Source organism: Pongo pygmaeus, chromosome 3 (assembly GCF_028885625.2).
Source record: "Pongo pygmaeus isolate AG05252 chromosome 3, NHGRI_mPonPyg2-v2.0_pri, whole genome shotgun sequence".
NCBI lineage: Eukaryota > Metazoa > Chordata > Mammalia > Primates > Hominidae > Pongo > Pongo pygmaeus.
In genome coordinates, this window is record NC_072376.2 from 167,187,029 (window position 1) to 167,209,874 (window position 22,846).

General features: G+C 38.1%; 1 long non-coding RNA gene across 1 annotated transcript in view; it reads left to right on the forward strand.

Moving 5' to 3' along the window:
• LOC129035329 (uncharacterized) overlaps positions 1 to 22,846 on the forward strand; it is a 307,216-nt gene that overhangs the window by 211,124 nt on the left and 73,246 nt on the right. Inside the window, exon 3 of the long non-coding RNA XR_008502167.2 lies at positions 8,773 to 8,858. This is a non-coding gene — a long non-coding RNA (uncharacterized LOC129035329). The remainder of the gene's footprint in view (positions 1 to 8,772; positions 8,859 to 22,846) is intronic.

Genomic DNA, 22,846 nt, shown 5'->3' on the forward strand with positions numbered 1-22,846 from the left:
TTTACCATTGTTGGTTTAAAGTGTGTTTTATCTAATACAAGAATAGTGACTCTTGCTCTTTTTTTTTTTTTTTTTTTTTTTTGAGATCTTGCTCTGTCTCCCAGGCTGAGTGTAGTGGTGCGATCTCGGCTCACTGCAAGCTCCACCTCCTGGGTTCACGCCATTCTCCTGCCTCAGCCTCCCGAATAGCTGGGACTACAGGTGCCTGCCATCACGCCTGGCTAATTTTTTGTATTTTTAGTAGAGACTGGGTTTCACCATGTTAGCCAGGATGGTCTCGATATCCTGACCTCATGATCTGCCCCCCTCGGCCTCCCAAAGTGCTGGGATTACAGGTGTGAGCCACTGCCCCCGGCCGACTCTTGCTCTTTTTTGTTTTTCATTTTCATGACAGATCTTTCTTAATCTCTTTACTTTGAGCTTTTGGGTGTCATTGCATGTGAGATGGGTCTCTTGAAGACAGCAGAAGGTTCTGTCTTGCTTTATTTAAATCCAGTTTGCAACTTTGTGTCTTAAGTGGTGTGTTTGGACTGTTTACATTCAAGATTAATATTTATATGTGTGGTTTTGTTCCTGTCATGGTGTTGTCACCTTGTTGCTTTGTAGACTTGATTGTGTAGTTGCTTTATAAGGTCTGTGGGCTGTGTACTTACATGAGTTTTTGTTTTAGCAGGTGTCCTTTTTTCATTTCTATGTTTAAAACTCCCTTAAGCATCTCTTGTAAGGCCTGTCTAGTGGTAATGAACTCTGTTAGTGATTGCTTATCTGGGAAATATTTAATTTCTCCTTTGCTTATGAAGCCTAATTTGGCAGGATATGAAATTCTTGGTTGAAATGTTGTTTTCTTTAATAATGCTAAAAGTAGACCCTGATCTCTTCTGTCTTATAAGGTTTCTGCTGAGAAGTTTGCTGTTAAGCTGATGGGATTCCATTTGTAGGTAACATGACCCTTTTCTCTAGCTGCCTTTAAGATTTTTTTTCCCGCATTGACCTTGGAAAGCCTGATACCTATGTGCCTTCAGGATGGTCATCTTGCATAGTATCTTGCAGGAGTTCTCTGAACTTATTGAATCTGCATGTCAACCTCTCTGGTAATATTGGGAACACTTTTGTGGATTATATTCTCAAATATGTTCTGCAGGTTGTTTATTCTCTCTTCTTCTCTTTCAGGTATGCCATTGAGTTGTGGATTTGGTTACTTTATATAATCCCGCTTTGTCCATTTTAAAATTTATTAGGTTTTCTTCATTTTTGTCTGGCTTGATTGATTCAGAGGACTGATCCTTGAGCTCTGAAATTCTTTCCTCTGTTTGGTCTAGCCTATTGTTAAGGCTTCAAATTATATTTTGAAATTTCTCTAGTGAATTTTAAAATTCTAGACATTCAGTTTGGTTATTTCTTAATATATCTATGCCATCTTTCAAATCTAGGATTGTGTTTCTGGTTTCACTGGATTGGATTTCCACTTTCTCTTAGATCTTGTTGAGTTTCCTCACTATCTAGGTTCTGAATTCTATGTCTGTCATTTCAGACATTTCAATCTCATTAGGATCCATTGCTAGGAAGCTAGTGTGATCCTTTGGATGTAATGAAATGCTCTAGCTTTTTGAATTGCCAGATGAACTTATGGTTTTTAACAAATACATGACAGATAGATAGATGGATAAATAGACATTAGTTTGTATACATACATATATTTCTATACTGTAGGGTCTGGAAACAGTGATATTCCCACAGCAATGAGGACACCCAGCACTCAGAGATCTTGATTTCTAAATACCGTCTTCAGTAAAAGGAACTAGGCTTCTTGGGAGAACTGGTTGATCCAGGGCTGGAGCAGGAAAAGTACAAAATGAGGTTGAAACATTTTGTGGTATCAGATAGTAAGAAAGTCTCAGAGGAACAAGTGAGCCAATAAGAAAAATTTCCAATGGCCAAAGATGGAACAATTGGAGCAATAACGTAATTTATGATAATATATGCAATCTAAAGAATAAAATAAATGCCCATGACTCCACATTGATATGTTAATGATTGAATAAATAAATAAGTGAGCGATAAAGAACAACATTTACAGAGTTATTTAAACTACATATTTACATGGTGTATTAGTCCATTTTCATACTGCTATGAAGAAATACCCTAGACTGGTTAATTTATAGGCAAAAAGAGGTTTAATAGAATCACAATTCCACATGGCTGGGGAGGCCTCACAGTTATGGCAGAGGTGAAGGACATCTTACATGACAGCAGGCAAGAGAGCATGTGCAAGGGAACTGCCCTGTATAAAACCATCAGATCTCATGAGATGTTTTTGCTATCAGGAGCACAGCCTGGGTTTTTGCTATCAGGAGCACAGCCTGGGAAAAACCACCCCCATGATTAAATTACCTCCCACTGGGTCCTTTCCACAATATGTGGGGATTAGGGGAGCTACAATTTAAGATGAGATTTGGGTGGGGACACAGCCAAACCACATCAAATGAAATGAGGGAAATAGGAAATCACCATTAGAACACCATAATAATAATTACTTCAAGCAATCCACCAATAAATGCTAAAATTAGTGGGCAAAAGTTTAAGGAGAAATAAGATTTTGCATAGACCAAATTTTTATTGATTACAAAGTGAAAAGTTGTGATTTACTATGGAGAAACCTGGTAGACACAGCCTTAACCAAATAATTAAATTTATTATCACCAGTGTCAAGACATATTGATATCATACATTCCTGGAGAAATACACAACACCACCTCTGTGGCATTCCCTTCCCATATCCATAACTTTAATCTAATCATGAGAAAATGTCAGACAAACCCAAGTTGAGGGCCATTCTACAAAATCTCTTACCAGTACTGCTTTAAAATGTCAAGGTCATGCAGGACAAGTACAACTGACTATCAGATCAGACAATGCTAAAGAGATATGACTACTAAATGCAATGTAGTACCATGGACTAGATCCTGGATCAGAGTAAATATGTTAATGTAAAATCTTGTGAAATCCAAATAAATTCTGTAGTTTAGTTAGTAGTATTATATCAATGTTGATTCCTTAGTTTTGGTAGCTGCATTATGATTATATGAAATGTTGACAGAGGAAACTGGGTGAAGGGTATACTGGAACTGTTTGTGCTATCTTTGTAACTCTTCCGTAAGCTTAAAATGATGTCCAAAACTAAAAGCGTTTAAAATAGTTCAAGAAATAACCTAGTGAGAAAAGTGGCATTGTTTTACATTTTTGAAAATCAATTTAATGAATGTCTTTAATGGGAATCAGATGGATTCTGAATTTTACATTCAATCTGTTACAATATTATGTGTCATGTAGCCTCTGGAAACCCAACTATATATTTGTAAGAAAATGGGAGTGAAAAAGGCAATGGTGTCATTATAAAAGTAATTTTGACTTTGTGGATTCCTGGAAAGGGTTTATGGGTCCCTTGGCCCTGTAACACATTTGAGAACCAGTGAATTAGAGTAACACTCTTGAGTTCTCTTTACCATTTGGGGTGATTGCTGAGTTCCAGAGACAGACTGGGCTTCTGCTTTCTTTTGGTGGAGGTGTCTGCTTGCAGAAAATTTATGTTCTGGGGTGATTATTTAATTTTGAATAACATTATCAAGCCCATTTTTGGCTACATCTAACTGTATTGAAAAAAATAACTTTGTTACTATTAAATGAGACCTATTGATCTCTATCTACAAGAGTCCTGATGTACATCTTGGTTAATTCAGAGCTTGGCTACATCTAACTATTGAACAAATAGCTTTGTTACTATTAAATCAGACCTATTGGTCTCTATCCACAAGAGTCCTGCTGTATGTCTTGGTTAATTCAGAGCTTGGCCTGGGATCAGAGGTGTTATTTTCCTCCTACGTCCATGATATGAGCTTGTGTGATTCACAATGGAAGGATAAAGGAGGGCAACACGGCAATAAATAGGGAGTGATGGGAAAAATTGTCCAGAGTAAAGTATCAGGTTCACCAGGGTAATCCATGGATCCTTTCTCTGAGTTCATTCCAGCCCAAAGAAGGATTCCTTCTTTGTGTGATATCTGCAATACTAAATTTACTTAGGTTCAAAAGCATTAATAATAAAGTAAATGACTATCATATGTGTCTGGTTATAAATCTTTTCTTTCTCCCATGATGAAAGCTTGGCTACTCATTTTTACTCTGAAGTTCATAGTCATCTTCCTCTTTAACTAAATTCTGGGGAAAGATTGATAAGCCATTTCAATATGGCATCCTATGACAAATAAAGCTTTGGAAACTCAGACATTTAGCGCCTTCCAAACTCAGACGACAGCTGCTACCCACACGGTCACTCAGTAATCACAACATGATCCCAAATCTTGCTTTGTGGCTGAATTTTTAAAGTACCTCTAGAGTTATGATTGGACAATCTGTTTCTGTTTTACTATAATTACTATTTAATTTGTACTCTACTAATCCAGAATTTTGCATAAACATCCCTCCTATGATTCCTGTTTAATAGAATATTGAAAATTATTTCCTCGTTGAAAATGTTTTGGGCTATTAAGAATGAAATACTCTATTTTCAGAGCAGTTTTTACATTTTCCAAACTAAGGGAGCTGAAACAGTAAAGATTCTTTTAGCTTGCCTTTCATTTTCAGGACTAGCAGGTTCCTGTAATATAAAGGTCTTTGGGGTTTTTAGTGCAAGCCTATTGAGAACTATAATTTATTTCACCTCATTTCACTTATAAATAATACTATTTTACATATTCTATGTAAAAGAAAAAATAATATTTCCTTAAAAATTATTCTATACATTCCTTATAATTTAGCCTTGTGTGTGATGATGACCTTTTTCTATAAAAGAAAAATGTATGTAAATGCTGCTTTAAGTTAAGTTAATTATAAATAACGTTGTTGACATGTACAACTTAAGGAACACTTAGAAAATGTATTCATATAGCTGGGCGCGGTGGCTCATGCCTGTAATCCCGGCACTTTGGGAGGCCGAGACAGGTGAATCACGAGGTCAGGGGTTCCAGACCAGCCTGGCCAACATGGTGAAACCCCATCTCTACTAAAAATACAAAAAATTAGCTGGGCATGGTAGTGGGTGCCTGTAATCCCAGCTACTCAGGAGGCTGAGGCAGGAGAATGGCATGAACCCAGGAGGTGGAGGTTGCAGTGAGCTGAGATCACGCCCCTTCACTCCAGCCCAGGCGACAGTGCATGACTCCATCTCAAAAAGAAAAAAAAAAAAAAAACAGAAAGAAAGAAAGAAAGAAAAGAAAATATGTTCATTTAACCCTGATTTTGGTAAAACACATTTCTACATATTCATTTCTGAGGCACAGGATTTCTTATATAGTCACCTGTTTTGAGGTATTTAAAACACTTTTTAGTTTTGTGCTAGTTGCAAAAAACAACATTTTAACATAAACTATCAGTTTTACTTGCAGAGTTTGGTGTAAAAAATATGAAGATTTTATCCCAAAATTAAGATACTTCTATATACCTTTCCACATGTCTCAAATTTGTGAAGTTTAAGAGGATTTTAGAAGTGATCAGTATCAGTTTACAAAATTACTTGGAACATGTGTTAATCAGTCATCTTCGTTTGCCAAACTGACTCTGAAATTCATGGAATGTACCTACACACCAAACTTTAAGTGATTGCATATGATAGCTTCTAAATATTTTGAAGGATTCTTTCAATTGTAGCATTTTGGGTGCTAGCAAATGGTCTATTCCCATTACCAAATTCCTAAGCACAATGTTGTTTCATTATCAAAGAAAATAACATCTTTTGGGGGCTGTAAATACTCTGTGAGGACAAATGGATTTTCTAAAGGAGACTACTGACCATGTGTTAAACTATGGCATTTCAATACACTTGTTTGATTGTTGGTCAAAAACATACTCAAAGGTAAACAACTTGAGGAAATAATAGGCAACTGAAGTTGACCATTTAAAGAGAGGGACAATGAGCATGAAAAATCAAGATGAATGCATTGCTTCAATTTCATAGACAACGTGAATTAAACGGAAGCCACTGCCATTCTGCTTTAATTTAAATAAATCAAATGTTTTCACTGTCGCAGAAAACTAGTTTTTTCAATAACATTTATGACGTATTTTTCTTGGTTTGTGCACCTATTTGGAAAAGCATCACCGAGAGAGTTGTTGGTTATGAAAAAATACAATTCCCTTAGCCATTTACTGGACTACATCAGCTGGTGGAAAACAGATTTCTCAAGATAAATTGTTATTGGTCATTAAAAACATATAATGCTTCTCCTTAGACAGACTAAATTTATCTGATATGTTTGTATTCCAGGATGAAATCAGAAAAGTGACTGACGGCAGGGAAACAGGATAAGATCTATTTTCACACCAGATTTGTTATTCACGTTAGCTTCAGAACTGTTAATAAATATTTCCAAGAGCAGTTTTCATCAACTTAGATTAGACCAAGAATTATGACCACAGACCACAGACCCTCTGCCATCCCAGCTGGCCTCTCCCATCAAGTAGTGCAATAGGGCTATCAAATTTTTTATTTTATTTTAGTTCTTCTAAAAACTATTTATTTATTCTAAAACCTATTTCTATTTATTTTAGTTCTTCTAAAAAAATGGGTATACATGTGCAGAACATGCAGTTTTGTTACATAAGCCATTACATGGGTATACGTGTGCCATGGTGGTTTGCTGCACCTATTGACCCCTCCTCTAAGTTTCCTCCCTTCAACCCCCACCCGCCAACAGGCTCTGGTGTGTAATGTTCCCCTCCCTGTGTCCATGTGTTCTCATTGTTCAACTCCCACTTATGAGTAAGAACATGCAGTGTTTGGTTTTCTGTTCCTGTGTTAGTTTGTTGAGGATGATGGCTTCATCCATGTCCCTACAAAGGACAGGATTTCATTCCTTTTTATGGCTGCATAGTGTTCTGTGGTGTATATGTACTACATTTTCTTTACCCAGTCTGTCATTGATGGACATTTGGGTTGGTTCCATGTCTTTACTATTGTAAATAGTGCTGCAGTAAACATAAGTGTGCATGTGTCTTTATAGTAGAATGATTTATATTCTTTTGGGTAGGGGCTATCAAATTTTTTATGAAGACTAGGTGGCCAGACAGCATATCTGCTCAGTTGTTCCTCCATTCCTACCCATTTTCCATACTCTCTCACACTCACTTTCACCCTCATCCTCACCAAAGGATGATAAAGCAAATGCCTACAATTGCAAGTGAGTGAGCGAGCAAGTCAAATGGAGAAAGACGAGCTATAGGAAGCTAAGCAGAATCATATGCTAAAACAGGGAGATGCCTGCTTCGCTTGGGATAAAGCCAGAAGCTTCCTTCCATCTCTTTGGTATCATTTCAGGCCTAGTTGAAAGTAAACGTGAACAGTGAAACGGGTGACCTTGAGCACAAGCTTATGGATAATGATAGTAAAAAAGGAATTTTAAGTGTTTCACAAAACCACAGGTTTCAGTCCCTTGAGTTTCTGAGAAAGTAAAGAAGGAAGCTGACACATGACAGCATATCTTGAGAGCACACTCAAAGAATTTTTAGACACTTGTGATAAGAAGCTTTTTGGGGAATGTTTAGTTGTTTTTCCCTCCACACAGAAGCAGTGGGAGGCAGAGTTTAGATTTCTGAGTATTCCAGAACCTGGGGAGGGTCATAGCTGCTGCTGTTGCTAGAGAAGTCTGTGGTGTTAAGAGCAATAAAAGCAGTAAAAATAAAACCTAAAATAAGTATTTGCCCTTCTGTTCCTCAGCCTTCTCACTGTGTGAGGCTCTTAGACTTCCTCACTACTAAACAGTGGGCCAGACCTGCCTTCACTGTCATTTTCACCCTTGATTTATCTGTTTTCTTCAATGGAATTTTTGTTTGTTTTGTTGTTGTTGTTGTTTTTTGTTTGTTTGTTTGTTTTTGAGACAGAGTGTCGCTCTGTCACCCAGGCTGGAGTGGCACGATCTCGGCTCACTGCAACCTCCGCCTCCCTGGTTCAAGCGAGTCTCCTGCCTCAGCCTCCTGAGTAGCTGGGACTACAGGCGTGCACCACCACGCCCAGCTAATTTTTTGTATTTTTAGTAGAGATGAGGTTTCACTATGTTGGCCAGGATGGTCTTGATCTCCTGACCTCGTGATCTGCCTGCCTCAGCCTCCCAAAGTGCTGGGATTACAGGTGTGAGTCAGCATGCCCGGCCTCAATTGAATTTTTAGTGAACCCCTCAGAGGTTCACTTTGTATCCGAATAATTACTAGGCGAGGTTTAGATATATCGAGTATGGTCAACTTCATTTGAACACATGAAAGTTGTGACTATTTTCTTCTCCCTCAGTTAGTTCATATCATCCTGTTTCTCTAGTGATAAAATATGAAAGATTCCAAAAGTTATAAAAGGAGAGAAAACAGGAATACAGAAGCAGGGAGTGCATAGGGAAGATAAGGAGAGTGGCAGGGAACTAAATCTTGAGAAAGCACAGAACTCAACAGACACAGACCGAAAACCTTGTTTGTTATTAAATCTTACATTAGATTGAACAAGTGAAACTCCATCCCTGAGAAAGCTCACCTGTGAACTGGGCAATTTCAGTGCAGTCTTTTTTTTTTTTCTTAGAGTTATTAATAAGATGAATTGAGATAATGCCAATGCCTTTTGGAAATAAGAACCAAACAAATGCAAGGTGGCCTGGAAAATTGTCTCCAAAAAAAGGCAGTGAGACCCCCATGAAACATTTTTAACTATATTTTTCAAAATTGCTTTTGTTTTCAAAGATTTACAACTTCAGGGAGACAAAGGAAACTCCAGGTCATCTCCCACATCATTGATTGAGAGGACCATTTTCTGACTCTCTGCACACGTAAGTACCTTGCTTTCATTAGTTAGAAGCTCTTGCACTCCAGTCCTTACCTCCTGGTGCACTTTGTTCCTTATAGTCTGTCTGTGACTAATGTAGGTAACTTCCAACTACACCTGTCACATTTTAATCTAAGCTAAAGGGAGAATTATAGCCTAAAGGCACAGTAGGTAATTTCATGAACTTGTTTCTGAAAAATAGAGAATGACTGAGTAATGGAAAATTGTGAGATCCTTCTGTCTCAACTCAGTGCATTACCAAATTGAGTGCTGGAGGAAGATCCCAAGGAAAGGAGAAAGAAGGACCAATTAGGGAGAAATCATAAATACTCGAATAGTTAGATAAGCTTCCCATTAATTATAGAAAAAAATAAGTTATGAAGAGATAAAAGAAAATTATGAAGGAGAGCAGAGAAAAAGCACCATGTGAGGAAGCTTGTAATTAAAAACAGAATGAATGAAAACGGATCACAACTGGCTAAGTGGATGAAAAGAGAGGAATGGAAAAATAACATAGTTTTAAAAAATGACAATGATAGAGGTAAAGACTCTTCCCACAAAAAGCAAGGATTAAAAAAAAAGAGATGATCTTCAAAGCAAAAAGAGACCCAAAAGGCTACCTGAAACTGAATGACAGAAACAAGAAAGAAAAATCCTGAAAAGGGGAAAAAAGACAAAACATACAGGAGAAGTAAGTAGACCCAGAAACACACATAAGAAAACATTGTAAAGCAGACCTATCTTATTCAAACATTAATGAAAGAATGAAGCTCTGAGAGTAATAATATATTAATTATTATCCCACTACCTGCTAGTCTGTCTCTGCTGGCAGCTTTAGCATATCTACTTGTTTGACAACCTCCTGTCTTTGCTATTTCTCGCACTTTTTAAAGTCCCTCTCCCCAGGGGAGAACTTATTTTACTCTTATAGAACCAGCATAAATAATAGGCCAAGAAATCTTCTGTTTTGAAGATTGACTGAGAAAAAAATTTCCAAAATGTTCTCCAAGTTGAAAAAGATGTAGAAGCCGTAGACAAAATGGTAGGTCAATACCCAGAATATTCCCAAATAGATTTGTATCTGTAATTGGAAATAATGGCAATGTCTAGGGTTATTTGAGGACAAAATGAGATTATACACTTAGAACATGTCTGGCATCTAGCACACACACAATAAATATTAGCTGTTATTGTAAGCAAGGACACTCATTTTTATCAGATGGTGGGCCAAACCCTGTTGGACTGTGACATACTTATTGTTTCTTCCTGGGTCTCTCAACCCAAGTGAGAAGTCAGCAAAGAAATCATTTGGGAAACCCTCTGTTTTTGTTTGTTTGTTTGTTTGTTTTTAATACCATAATTAGATTAACTAATGCTTGTTCCATTATTTCCTATGAACAATCCAAGTTTTTTCTTTCAGGAAGCTGTGCCCTGTGGTCAGGGCCAGACATGTTTCTGTGCTTTTCCTCTCCATCTGCTTCTCCCTTGTGATGCAGAGGGGAAGGGGCTGTGGGTGTGGCTGAGTGCTCAGGAGGGCGCCGCCCAGTGAGGTCAGTGAGTGTCAGTGACTCATGTCCGCCTAGAATTGCCCCCACCAGGGCCTTGCTGAGTCTTCTCCCTGCTGCTGGGAATTTTGTCCCGCCTTCATGTAGATGTGCATTACTGAGTTTATCTGTATAGGAAGGGATATGAGCTCTGAGTTCCTGGACTCTTCCTCCTCTCAGGTTCCTTAGAACGATTTAGGAGTAGGATTCTGAGCATCTTGGGGAGCTCTCCTGGGGGGTCTAATTGCCCATGTCTCAGGGACATGGGAAGGCCTAACAATCAAAGTGCACTTGGTGCTAGACATAGAAGTGGCAAGAAAGTGGAGAACAGATGAACAGGAGGCTGGCTATCTGGATATCTGGATGATGCGCCCAAAGGACCATAGAGACCACCCAACCCATGGGATAGACAAAGAATGGGCAGTGTCCAGAGGCAGAACTGGAAAGACCCCCATACACACACGGCCCACCCATGCTAGATTTTCAATCCCTGGAATCAACACTGCCACTGACAAATATGTTATTTCTGGGAGATTCTCTGACCTCACTTATCCTTAGTTTCTTCATGTATATAGCGGGAATTTTATAACTCATTTGTCAATCATTTCTTGGAATAAAAACAAATGAGATACAGAAATGCTTTCTAAGCAGATGAACTAAATAAATACATCCAGAGAACTGGCAAACTGTACTGCTCCTTCCTACCCACTTCTTTGCTAAGTTTTGGAAGAAGGTTTGTGGACAAACATCCTATTTTACATCTCCCATCTGGGGACAATATATCAAATGACTTACAACATTTTAATCATGTAACACAAGTCTACTGTTATGAGTATTTAAAGTGTTGAAGAGTTAAAAAGAAATGAAAATGACAATGCCTTCATTTAAAAGTGGAATGTTCTCTGAAAAAGTCAGAAAGAACTCCAAACTCAATTATTATTATTGAATCATATTTATTAAACCGTGTATGCTGTGTCCTCAAGAAAGAGACTACACACACAAACAGATTAAGAAACACAAAACTCCAAACCCCAGAACCAACACTATGGTTGAAAATGCCCAGAGCACATGTAACTTTTCAGGAACCTCTGATGACCCTGAAGCCATAGACAGGGAACCCTGGCTCTAGACTGTTAGCAACTCCAGACAGGAACAATGCTTTATTTGTTATTGTACCCCAAATCCCAGCACAGTGCCAGGCATCTAAGAGATGTCACTCTGAATTGGCAGGGCTAGACTCATTGTTATTTATGCTCTTTTAACTCAAGCACAGGTATGAAGGACAGCTTTGGACCAGGGATTCAGAGGTAGGATAACAATAGCTGAAGAGTTTGAAAAGCAAGACAAGAGCACAGGTATCCAAACTGCTGAGAAGTGACTCCACTTCTCAGCTAACTATGAAGGTGTGGTGGACAGGGACAGTCCTAACAGCCAGCTAAGAAATCAGGAGAACACCTGAGGACAAGATCTTGATACAGTTATTGGAACCACGGTACAAGATGAGGTGTGACTAAGGGCAAGCCAGACCAGAGGCTAGTTAAAGAAAATGGGTGCAAATCATAGAGAAGGGTATTCCCAGCCTCCTAGGGTAGGGTAATGAAGGGTCTAGGAGTCAGGGAAATAATTGCAGGAGGCTCTGTCTTTGACTGTGCCTGGGACTGGAAGAGATCACTCAGCTTCTCTGAGGTTGTTCCATGGAGCTTGCAAGTTTTCAAAGCACTCTTAGGCCCACTTTTAGAGGTTCATAAATACAAGACAGCTTCTTAGTTTCGATTGCTCCTACCTTATGCCAGGCATATGGTACTGAAAAAATTAAACAGTAGACATTTTTTTACAATAATCAGTTGTCAAAATAATCAATTGGTGATATTAAAATGTTGTTTACCCGTATTCATCCTTCCACGTAGTATAGTCTAACAGACGTCATTTAACCTCAACACTTAATCATCTGCTCCTAAAACTCTGCTACTCTTGTGGGGTATTATACTCCATTATTCTAAGACTAGGGAGTACTTGGAAGAGAAGATCCAGAAGAGTGGCATCATAGTTGGGTAGGCTGGGCTACATCTCATGAAGATGCATTTATAAGAACAAAACTCATTTGAAGGGAAAATAGAAATGATACCTACATTAGCTGATAAATAGAAGCTAATTAAGAGATTTTCTATAAATTTTAAGTTTACAGACTGTTAGAATCAGAAGGGATCTTGGAAATTATCACATTGCCAATTACTAATTTTCAATTGAAGAACCAGGTTTTAAGGTTGAGTGGGTTGCTGAAGGCCAGGAAGTTAGAGGAAAGGAATAGGATCTGTTTCCTCTCATCCCAATCAATGCTCCTTCCGGGGATCTCCCTGGCTGGAGGAAATGGGGTGGGGATAATAACCAGGAGGAGAGATGTGTAGATTACTCCTTTCTTCTCAATGTCCACCATACAGAAGTCATTTTGTCCAGTGGGGGAACTGTAAGGAAAAAACCATATTTTAAAATTCCCTAACAAATATGACATCACAAGTCAGGTTTCTTCTCTAGAATTTCTAGGTGTTTCTAATGACAACCTTATTTATTAACTCCCATAGCATTATTTTTACTTGTTTTCTAAGAAAAATAAAGGTTTTGAAAGTAATATTTTTGAGTTGGAAAAAACTAGGAGATCAAAAACTGAGAAAAACATGAACAAAATTATTTTAAAATTTGTGTTTCCATTTAAATTGTATTACTTTTTATAGAATAAACCCATTTTAAGCAGTATTATATTAATGAAGTTTACATTGTGGCAAAATTAGCTTTTGATTTATTACAAACAATATTTCTGATAATATTTTTTGAGGAATTTGTAACCCCATTAAAATTTTCCTTACATCTCTACTTGAATGTCTGTAGTTTCTGGTTAAGACTGATTAAATCTAAGGAAATGTTCTTCCTAGATGAAAGAAGGGGTTCAATGCGTCATGCTTCCTCTGTAAATGCTTTTGCTAATGGAGTGCTCATGTTCAACCAGATGTGGGAAAATTCTATCGACAGGCCCTTGAATAACTAATTGACAATTACCATGGGAAGTCTTTTGATAGAAGGCCACTTGACATTTATTAAATGTCAAACTTCCTTAGACCACAGATATCACATGTTTCTAACGTGACTTGAATCTTTTGAGAGAAAGAAATCAGTCATGTCTGATGCCAGGGTTAATATAGATTTGGGGCTGTCTTTATTCTTTAAGGAGGATGACAGCTAACATTTATGGAGTACTTATCATGTGCAAGTCTCTGTTCTAAGTATTTTATATGGATTAACAACATTATTATTGTCCCAATCTTACTGTTGAGGGAAACAAGGCACAACAGGTTAAGAACTTGGCTAAGATACACAGCTCATAAAGAAGTCTAGGTCCAGAGACTGTGCCCTTTTATGTTATACTGCCTTCTTCTTTTTTTTTTTTTCTTAGGCTATTAAATTACTGTAATTGTGTTTTTTAGTGGAGAAAGACGGCTAGATATAATTTATTATAGGTGGTGTATTCCGTGAATTCTGGATCTGTTTGCTTCCTACGGTTTTTTAATTTTTATTTATTTTTATTATTATACTTTAAGTTTTAGGGTACATGTGCACAACGTGCAGGTTAGTTACATATGTATACATGTGCCATGTTGGTGTGCTGCACCCATTAACTCATCATTTAACATTACATATATCTCCTAATGCTATCCTTCCCCTCTCCCTGCACCCAGCAACAGGCCCCGGTGTGTGATGTTCCCCTTCCTGTGTCCATGTGTTCTCATTGTTCAATTCCCACCTATGAGTGAGAACATGCAGTGTTTGGTTTTTAGTCCTTGTGATAGTTTGCTGATAGTTTCCAGCTTCATCCATGTCCCTACAAAGGACATGAACTCATCATTTTTTATGGCTGCATAGTATTCCATGGTGTATATGTGCCACATTTTCTTAATCCAGTCTATCATTCTTGGACATTTGGCTTGGTTCCAAGTCTTTGCTATTGTGAATAGTGCCGCAATAAACATACGTGTGCATGTGTCTTTATAGCAGCATGATTTATAATCCTTTGGGTATATACCCAGTAATGGGATGGCTGGGTCAAATGGTATTTCTAGTTGTAGATCCCGGAGGAATCGCCACACTGACTTCCACAATGGTTGAACTAGTTCACAGTCCCACCAACAGTGTAAAAGTGTTCCTATTTCTCCACATCCTCTCCAGCACCTGTTATTTCCTGACTTTTTAATGATTGCCATTCTAACTGGTAATACTGCCTTCTGTGAGTAAAAATTTCTATACATTGTTATCATTGTCCCTAATAGGGCATGATTTTAGATTATTCACTAGGGTTCTACTAAATAAAGAAAATATGGATCCTTAAATTAACTCATTATCTCTATTGTCCCCTCTACATGAGCAGTGATAGCAATGATGGCTATTATTATTATTTTGGACTTTTAAAATAAGTTTTTATTTCCAGTGGAAATAGAACCTTGTCACCATTATTAATCTAGCATTGTACTGCACAGTACAGTTGGCATTAGTTTCCTGTGGCTATTTAAAATGAAATTAATTACAATTAAGTACTGTCATACTCTGTTTTCTGTTGCTTCTAAAAGAATAACTGAAACTGGGTAATTTATAGAGAAAAATAATTTATTCCTTATGTTATATAGGCTGGTAAATCCAAGGTCAAGAGGCTACATCTGGTGAGGGCCTTCTGGCTAGTGAGGACTCTCTGCAGAGTCCCAAGGCAGTTCAGGGCATCACATGGTTAGGAGCTAAGCTTGCTAGCTTGGGTCTGTCTTCCTCTTGTTATAAAGCCACAAATCCCACTCCCATGCACCCACTAATCCATTAACATATTAATCCATTAATTCATGAATGAATTAATCTATTCATGAGGGCAGAGCCCCCATGACCCACTCACCTCTTAAAGGCCCTACCTGTCAATTCTGCCACTTTGGAGATTAACTTTCAACATGAGTTTTGAAGGGGACAAACATTCAAACCATATCAAGTACAATTTAAAAAGTAGTTCTCAGTCATACTAGCTATGTTTTTAGTCCTTAATAGTCACAGGTGGATACTGGCTACCATAGATATAAAAAACTTCTATCATAATAGAGAGTTCTGTTGAACAGCAATGTGTTTTAGAATGCTCAGCTGCTTTATATGTAACTAAACAAATCAATTACTATCTGCAGAATGCAGCCAGGAGACAGAACTTCATCTATTTGGGGGGGAAAAAAAACAAACTCATAAATTTATCTTTAAACTTGTGAGGTTGGAACTAATTAAAGTTTCCTGTTTGACCTTGAACCAAGTCAACATAAAGTGAGAAAGTTACAAGTGAGAGGAGACAGATTGGCTGATGATTTGATGAATCAGTAAGTTATTTATGTAAAGAAGGGAGGATCTTTTCCATGGAGCTAAAGGGAGTGTGTTAAAAGGACTCTTTGCTCCCCAAAACTAGAATAACTCACTTTTGATGTGTAGTAACATGGATATATATACCATTTAGAATGTCAAAATGAGCAGAATATTTTTGCCATAGGAACATGTTTTGAAGATTTCTGAAAAAGAAATGGGATTTTAAGATCTTTTCCAGTCATGTGAAAGGGACTTGTTTTAGTCAGCTTTCTCCAGAGAGACAGAAACTATAGAATATAGACAGTAATACGTATAAAGGGATTTGTTAGAGGAATTGGCTCCCTTGATTATGGAAGCTGGGAAGTCTCAAGATAGGCTGTTTGCAAGCTGGAGAACCAGGAAAGCAGATAGCATGGCTTGGCCCATGTCTAAAGGCCTCAGGACCAAGGAAGCCAATGGTGTAACCCTCAGTCAGAAGCTGAAGGTCTAACAGCATGAGGATGGGGAGGTGGGTGTCACATAAGTCCTGGAGTCCAAAGGCCAGAGAACCTGATGTTTTGATACCCAAGGGCAGGAAAAGAAGAATGTCTTGGCACTGGAAGAGAGATTAAATTTGCCCTTTCTTCATCTTTTTGTTCCATACAGGCCTCCATCCAATTGGATGGCACCTGTCCACATTGAGGGCAGATCTTCCCACTCAGTCCACTGGCTCATATACCAATGTCCTCTGGAAACACCCTTATAGACACACCTGGAACAGCCCCATCATTCTAATCAAAAGAAACACAGGAAGGGGAACATCACACACTGGGGCCTGTGGTGGGGTGGGGGGAGGGGGGAAGGATAGCATTAGGAGATGTACCTAATGTTAAATGACGAGTTAATGGGTGCAGCACACCAACATGGCACATGTATACATATGTAACTAACCTGCACATTGTGCACATGTACCCTAAAACTTAAAGTATAATAAATAAATAAAAAATAAAAAAAAATGTGGTAAAAAATACCCCCCCTCCCCGCCAAAAAAAAAAAAAGCAAATCCACCTGGGTTTTCCTTTCAGCAGAAGCAAGACAGGCTCAGTACCTACCGGTGCATTGAGAATAATTGATGCTTTACCAGCTATCTGGATATCCCTCAATCTAGTCAAGTTGACCCCCAAAATTAACCATCACAGTATAAAAGGACTGACTTGTTTAGGATTATGCAGGTCAGACTGGCTTTTAGATTTCTGTGTTGGGACCAAAGATACCAGGATCTGTGGTCATGATTCACTCTGGTGAGGGAAAAATGTTGTGGGTGAGGTATTATCTTTTGTGCAAGAGGTAATTTTGACTCCAGGTCTGTTTGTCCACCAAAAGCCTGTCTTCCCACTATGGCACATGTCATTGGTACATATCCCACAAGTTTAGCAAATTTAATTGGGGAAGTCAGAAAAGATGTCACCCGGAAGAATGGCCTCAGGAAGAGGAAAGAGTGGGGGCCACAGGCTGATTGGATGTAACAGGAGAGCTGCTCTAGGGAAGAAGATTGGCCAAAGTGGAGGCAGTGGGATGGGGAGGAGGAGACACAACACATTTAATAGCTCTCCTTTGGCCACAGTAGCCTTGAAGAAATGGAAATTAGTATTTAAATTATGTAGGAAGGTAGACTATAGTACTGAGCACAAGAGACGATTTTCCCTACTATTGCTGTCCAAAGGTGTTATCCTGTGAAGAAGCTGAGACTGACTGCATCAACAATAACTAGCCTTCGTTATGGAGGTTTCCTATGGTCCTAAACTTGACTTCAAGGTTAAGTTCTGTGAGGCACTAGCACTCCAGAAGGGTCAACCTCCTCTGAATCCTGATGCATTCATTTATGTCTCAATTAAGGAAAATGACATCATTTTAGAGAATTGGCACTTTCAAGGTGGTCAGTAAGTAAACTTACAGTATTAAATGGACTCGTCAAATGGCAAACAACAGACTTTCCAGTGCACAGAAATAAGCAATGTTTTCCTCTGAGACTCCTCTTTTCCTCCTCCGCCATAGGTAACAATCCTAGACCAGTATTATTCAATATTCCTCTAGGTACCCTCTTTATTTTCCTGAGAAGGTAGAACATTCTTCTGTTTAGCATTTGTTTTCCTGTCTTTTCATCTAAAAACCATCTGCTGTATTTTCAGAAAAGGGTTTCTCAGGAGGCAAGGAGTTAGGACTGATGTAGAGGTGATGTGAAGTGGAGGTGGAAAAGAAAATGAATCAGTCGAGCTGCTTGTGAAAGCTGACACAAAGTCTGTATTAAGCCTTTTGGCTCAAGTTTTTGTATATTTTTGGGTGCATTCTAGGTTTACAGAAATAATTTTTAAAAGCAAAAATAAAAATAATAATTGAGAGCTAGGCTGGGCACGGTGGCTCACACCTGTAATCCCAGTGCTTTGGGAGGCTGAAGCAGGCAGATCACCTGAGGTCTGGAGATCGAGACCAGCCTGACCAACGTGGAGAAACCCTGTCTCTACTAAAAATACAAAATTAGCTGGACGTGGTGGTGCGTGCCTGTAATCCTAGCTACTCAAGAGGCTGAGGCAGGAGAGTTGCTTGAACCTGGGAGGTGGAGGTTGTGGTGAGCCAAGATTGTGCCATTGTACTCCAGCCTGGGCAAGAGCGAAACTCCAACTCAAAATAATAATAATAATAATAATAATTGAGAGCTAAAACATATGTCACCTATAGGGCACTACCTCAATCTATTCTGGGACTGAGATCATTTGGGGCTGCTGAGAGAAAAGCCAACATAAAATGAATTTTTGTGGCCTTGTTTAATGTGTAAGGTTATAAAAATGAGTATCACCACCTCAGATTGGAGCAGAAATGCCAAAAGTCAGCTTCTTTGTGCCTTTTATCAAAACCACGCCTGCACTATGAATCATGGTCAGCTTGTGGGTCCACCAATAATATCGGTATTGTGAATAGTTTCGGGTTAATATGTCCAGAGATATTTTAGTGATTGAAGTGGAGATCTTTGGCTCTACAAACCCATTGGTGCTGGCAGGCATTTGTTGCACGTGGAACCAAGTGTCTCTGCACACAGACTAGCATATTCCAATCGGTGGAAAGGATGCTGGGGATGGGCTCTTCCTCTTCCCGGTCCCACATAGTCATCAGTGTGTGATTGTGCTTTTGGAATGACCATGGGTACGCCAGGAACCCACTTGTTGCCAGACACTTCTTGTGGGCTTGCAATAGTTTCACTCTCCTGAGAAAACTGGGGCTTGCTTGGCCATAGTGAATACCATACCCTTTCCTTCCACCTACCTCCCCTTGAAGGAAGCTTTATGCTCAAAGAGATAGTAGCTACTAAACATCTCTTTTCCTTTAAAGGAACGGGACGTGGAGTTACAAAAATATGACTCTAAATCTGTGTTTGTCTTTTCTCTACTTCCAGGATTGTTAGGTTACCATTGTAAAACAGTTTTCAGCATACAAAGCGCTGTCCTGTACATTTTTCTTTTTTTTCAATTTTTTTTTTTTTTTTTTTTTTTTTTTTTTTGAGACAGAGTCTCACTCTGTCACCCAGGACGGAGTGCAGTGGCGTGATCTCCGCTTACTGCAAGCTCCGCCTCCCGGGTTCACGCCATTCTCCCTGCCTCAGCCTCCAGAGTGGCTGGGACTACAGGCACCCGCCACTACGCCCGGCTAATTTTTTGTATTTTTAGTGTAGATGGGGTTTCACTGTGTTAGCCAGGATGGTCTCGATCTCCTGACCTCGTGATCCACCCGCCTCGGCCTCCCAAAATGCTAAATTATTTATTTTATTCTGGCAGGAAGATGTCAGTCATAATTCTGCTAGGATGCAACATCTGTGTATGTAAAGATATGTCAAGGACCTAGACACTTAAATTGGCCCATTTATTAATAGAGGCAAGGCAGTTAAGGGAGAAATATCACATTGGCAGCATTTAGCTAGAAGGACAAATTCTCAGTCATCATTAAATGCCCAGATGATACAAAGACTCAGCTTTTTCCTGGGAGAACTATGGCAGCTAAATAATAGGATAAACACCCTGCTTATCTATACCAAACAAATCTCCCAAACTTATACTTCTTTGGAGACATACCTCCTCTTCTTATTCATTTTTACATAGGCAAGTAAAAATGTAGACATGATTAAGAAATCAAGGACTCAGCTTCCAACAAATGCAATTAAGGCCACAAACAAAACTACACTTAATTACGAAGTTGAATGGTGACATGATCATTCTCCATGTGCTTTCTATGGGTCACTTGCCAATCAGAAAATGCCACATCTCATTCATCACAGAAACAAGGGGCTCTTTTGCTCAAAGTTAAAATGTGTGTTTTAAAAACCCCAACAGTTCTCAGGTTCTGTGGTTCACCCCTAGTAATGTTGTAGAGTTACATGATTGCATTCACTACTGACATTCTTTGTAATGTGAAAGAAAAGAAAACTCATTGGCAGAGGATGCTGATTAAAGATATGCCTAAAAAATTTTCCACAGCACTTAAATGCTTAAAGATTCGTTGCCACAGTTTGCATAGAAAAAACACTGTTTTAGAAGACAAGTTAGTTTTCCTAAGTAAGCAGTATGAATATGAATTTAGAAGCAGCCAAGTTTTTAAAGTAAAATCTTTTTATTTGATATTGATACTTGTAGTCATTATTTTTTACTTGAAAAATACTACCAACTACTCAGCTCTGTGAAAGCTTACTATGTTGCTAGATTTGCTTCAGATCTTTAAAAGTAATAAAATATTACAACCACATTTGAAGACCCCATGCTCCTGTCTTCCCAATGGTGAGCACCATTGTGTACTTGTATGACATTGAACATGTATATGTTTATTGACTATACAAATTTCCTTTTCTGTAATTTTTCTTTGTCATTTATCTATTAAGCTAGCACTTTCTTACTAATTTGTTATTAGGTTGTTGCAAAAGTAATTGCTGTTTTTGCCACTACTTTCAATGGCAAAAACTGTTTTGCACCAACCTAAAAAAGGTTATGGATATTAAGGCTTTTTTTCATGATGTATATTATAAATGTCTTCTTCTAGGTTATGGATTCTTTTATAACTTTGTATAGCATGATTGTTTCAACACTACTTCTTAATTTTAAAGTAATTTATGAATCTTTTCTTGTGTTTTTGTATTTTGTATTTTGTTTAACAGTCTTTCCTACTCTAAGACTATAAAGATACTCTCCGATATTTTAATCTCAAAGTTTAAAATTTAATTTTAATTTCGTATATGTGATGAAGAGATCAATTTCATTTTCTTTTTTATAAAAATAACAATAATTCAGCACCATTTATTAAATTATACACTCTCTATTTACTAAGCTATCTCCGTATCAAATTTCCACACAGGTGTGTATTTCTAGGCTACTCTAATCTATTCACATCTTTCTATCTCATAGGATCCTCCTATCCTATCTTTTTTCTTCAAAGTTGTCTTCATTGTTCTTGTATCTTTATTCTTCTGTATTAACTTTTAAATAGTATTGTCAAATTCCACAAAAATCCAGACTGGCCCTTTGATTAAATTGCATTGAGTTTATAAATGAATTCATAGAGAATTATCACAGTTAAATTATTATTATTTTCCACTATATATCATCATTTAATAAGGTATTTTATTTCCTAAAATAATAATTTAAAATTTTTTTCCAAAAGATCTTCAAAATGTTGTTATATTTATTCTTAAACACCTTATAGTCCTTGTTATTGTGAATGAGATTATGAGCTTTTCTTCTATTACATTTTCCATTTGATTGTATATAAAGGTGTTAAAGATATTTGATATTGATCTTGTATTCACAAATGTTATGAGTTCTCTGTTCTAATAGTTTACATAAAGAATAGATGTCTAGATAGTGCTATTGGCTATAAATATGGACTGTTGACAGTTTTTTTTCCCAAATTTCCCTCCTTCCCTCCCTCCCTCCCACCCTTCTTTCCTTCCTTCCTTCCTTCTTTCCTTCCTTCCTTCCTTCCATCCTTCCTGACTGCCTGCCTACCTTCCTTTCTTTTTTCCCTACTATTATATACAGCTATTGGTACACTTTTAAATAGTAATAGAAGTGATCCTTAAGTCATGGGCAGATTGACTTAGTTCTTATTCATGAGATCGAGTGTCTATCCAGGTTCTCAAGTTCTCAGGTGGTCAGCAACTTATCTTGTTCTATCCTTTTTTGGAGGAGGGAGCTCAGCAGCCCTAACCTGCTTCTGGTTTTAAGCACTTAGCTTAGCTATGTTCCCCATCTTGCAAAGAACATTTTAAGCACTTTCCTTCATAAATGTAAAATGTCCATGTCTAGCAATGCCTACTTCCTGGAGTAGACCAGGCCCAAACTTCAGCCTTGCACACTGCTCATTTCTTGTTCAATATCTTGGGAGATTTTTCTCTAGAGTACATACCAAGAAATGAAATTATCCCACTTTCTAAGATATCTTCAACTTTACTGGATATTGCCATGGAGATGATTTTCTTGTGTTTTAATTTGCCTATGCCATTTTTACTTTTATTTGTGCTTTAAGCATTTTATCTCTTGTTGCTATTTTTCTGCAGTGAAAACTGAAGCAATATATGAACTTTTGGAGCCATTTTGGCCAGAAAAGTCATCAGTTCTATTTTAAACATGACTTTCTTTGTATGTAAGAAAAGGTGGGAATCAGAACAATTATATTTATGTGTCTGCAGAATAATCCTTCAATTATGAATTCACTATGACTATAGATTCCAACACAAGGAAAATATCTGCCCAATGGCCATATGGCTTATTTATCATTTGTTGAACATGATCTGTGCATATTAAAGAATTTTTAAAACAGGATCTGACATACAGTGGATATTTGTCCAAAGCTCATGTTGAAAGGTGATCCCTAATGTTGGAGGCAGGGCCCAGTCGGTGCTCTTTGGTCATGGGGGTGGATCCCTCATGAATAGGTTGGTGCCCTCCCTGTGAGTTCTTGCTCTGTTAGTACACACAGAGCTGGTTTTTTAAAAAAGCATGGCTCCTCCTCCCCGTCTCTCTTGATCCTTCTTTCACCACGTGACGTGCCACTTCCCTTCCCCTTC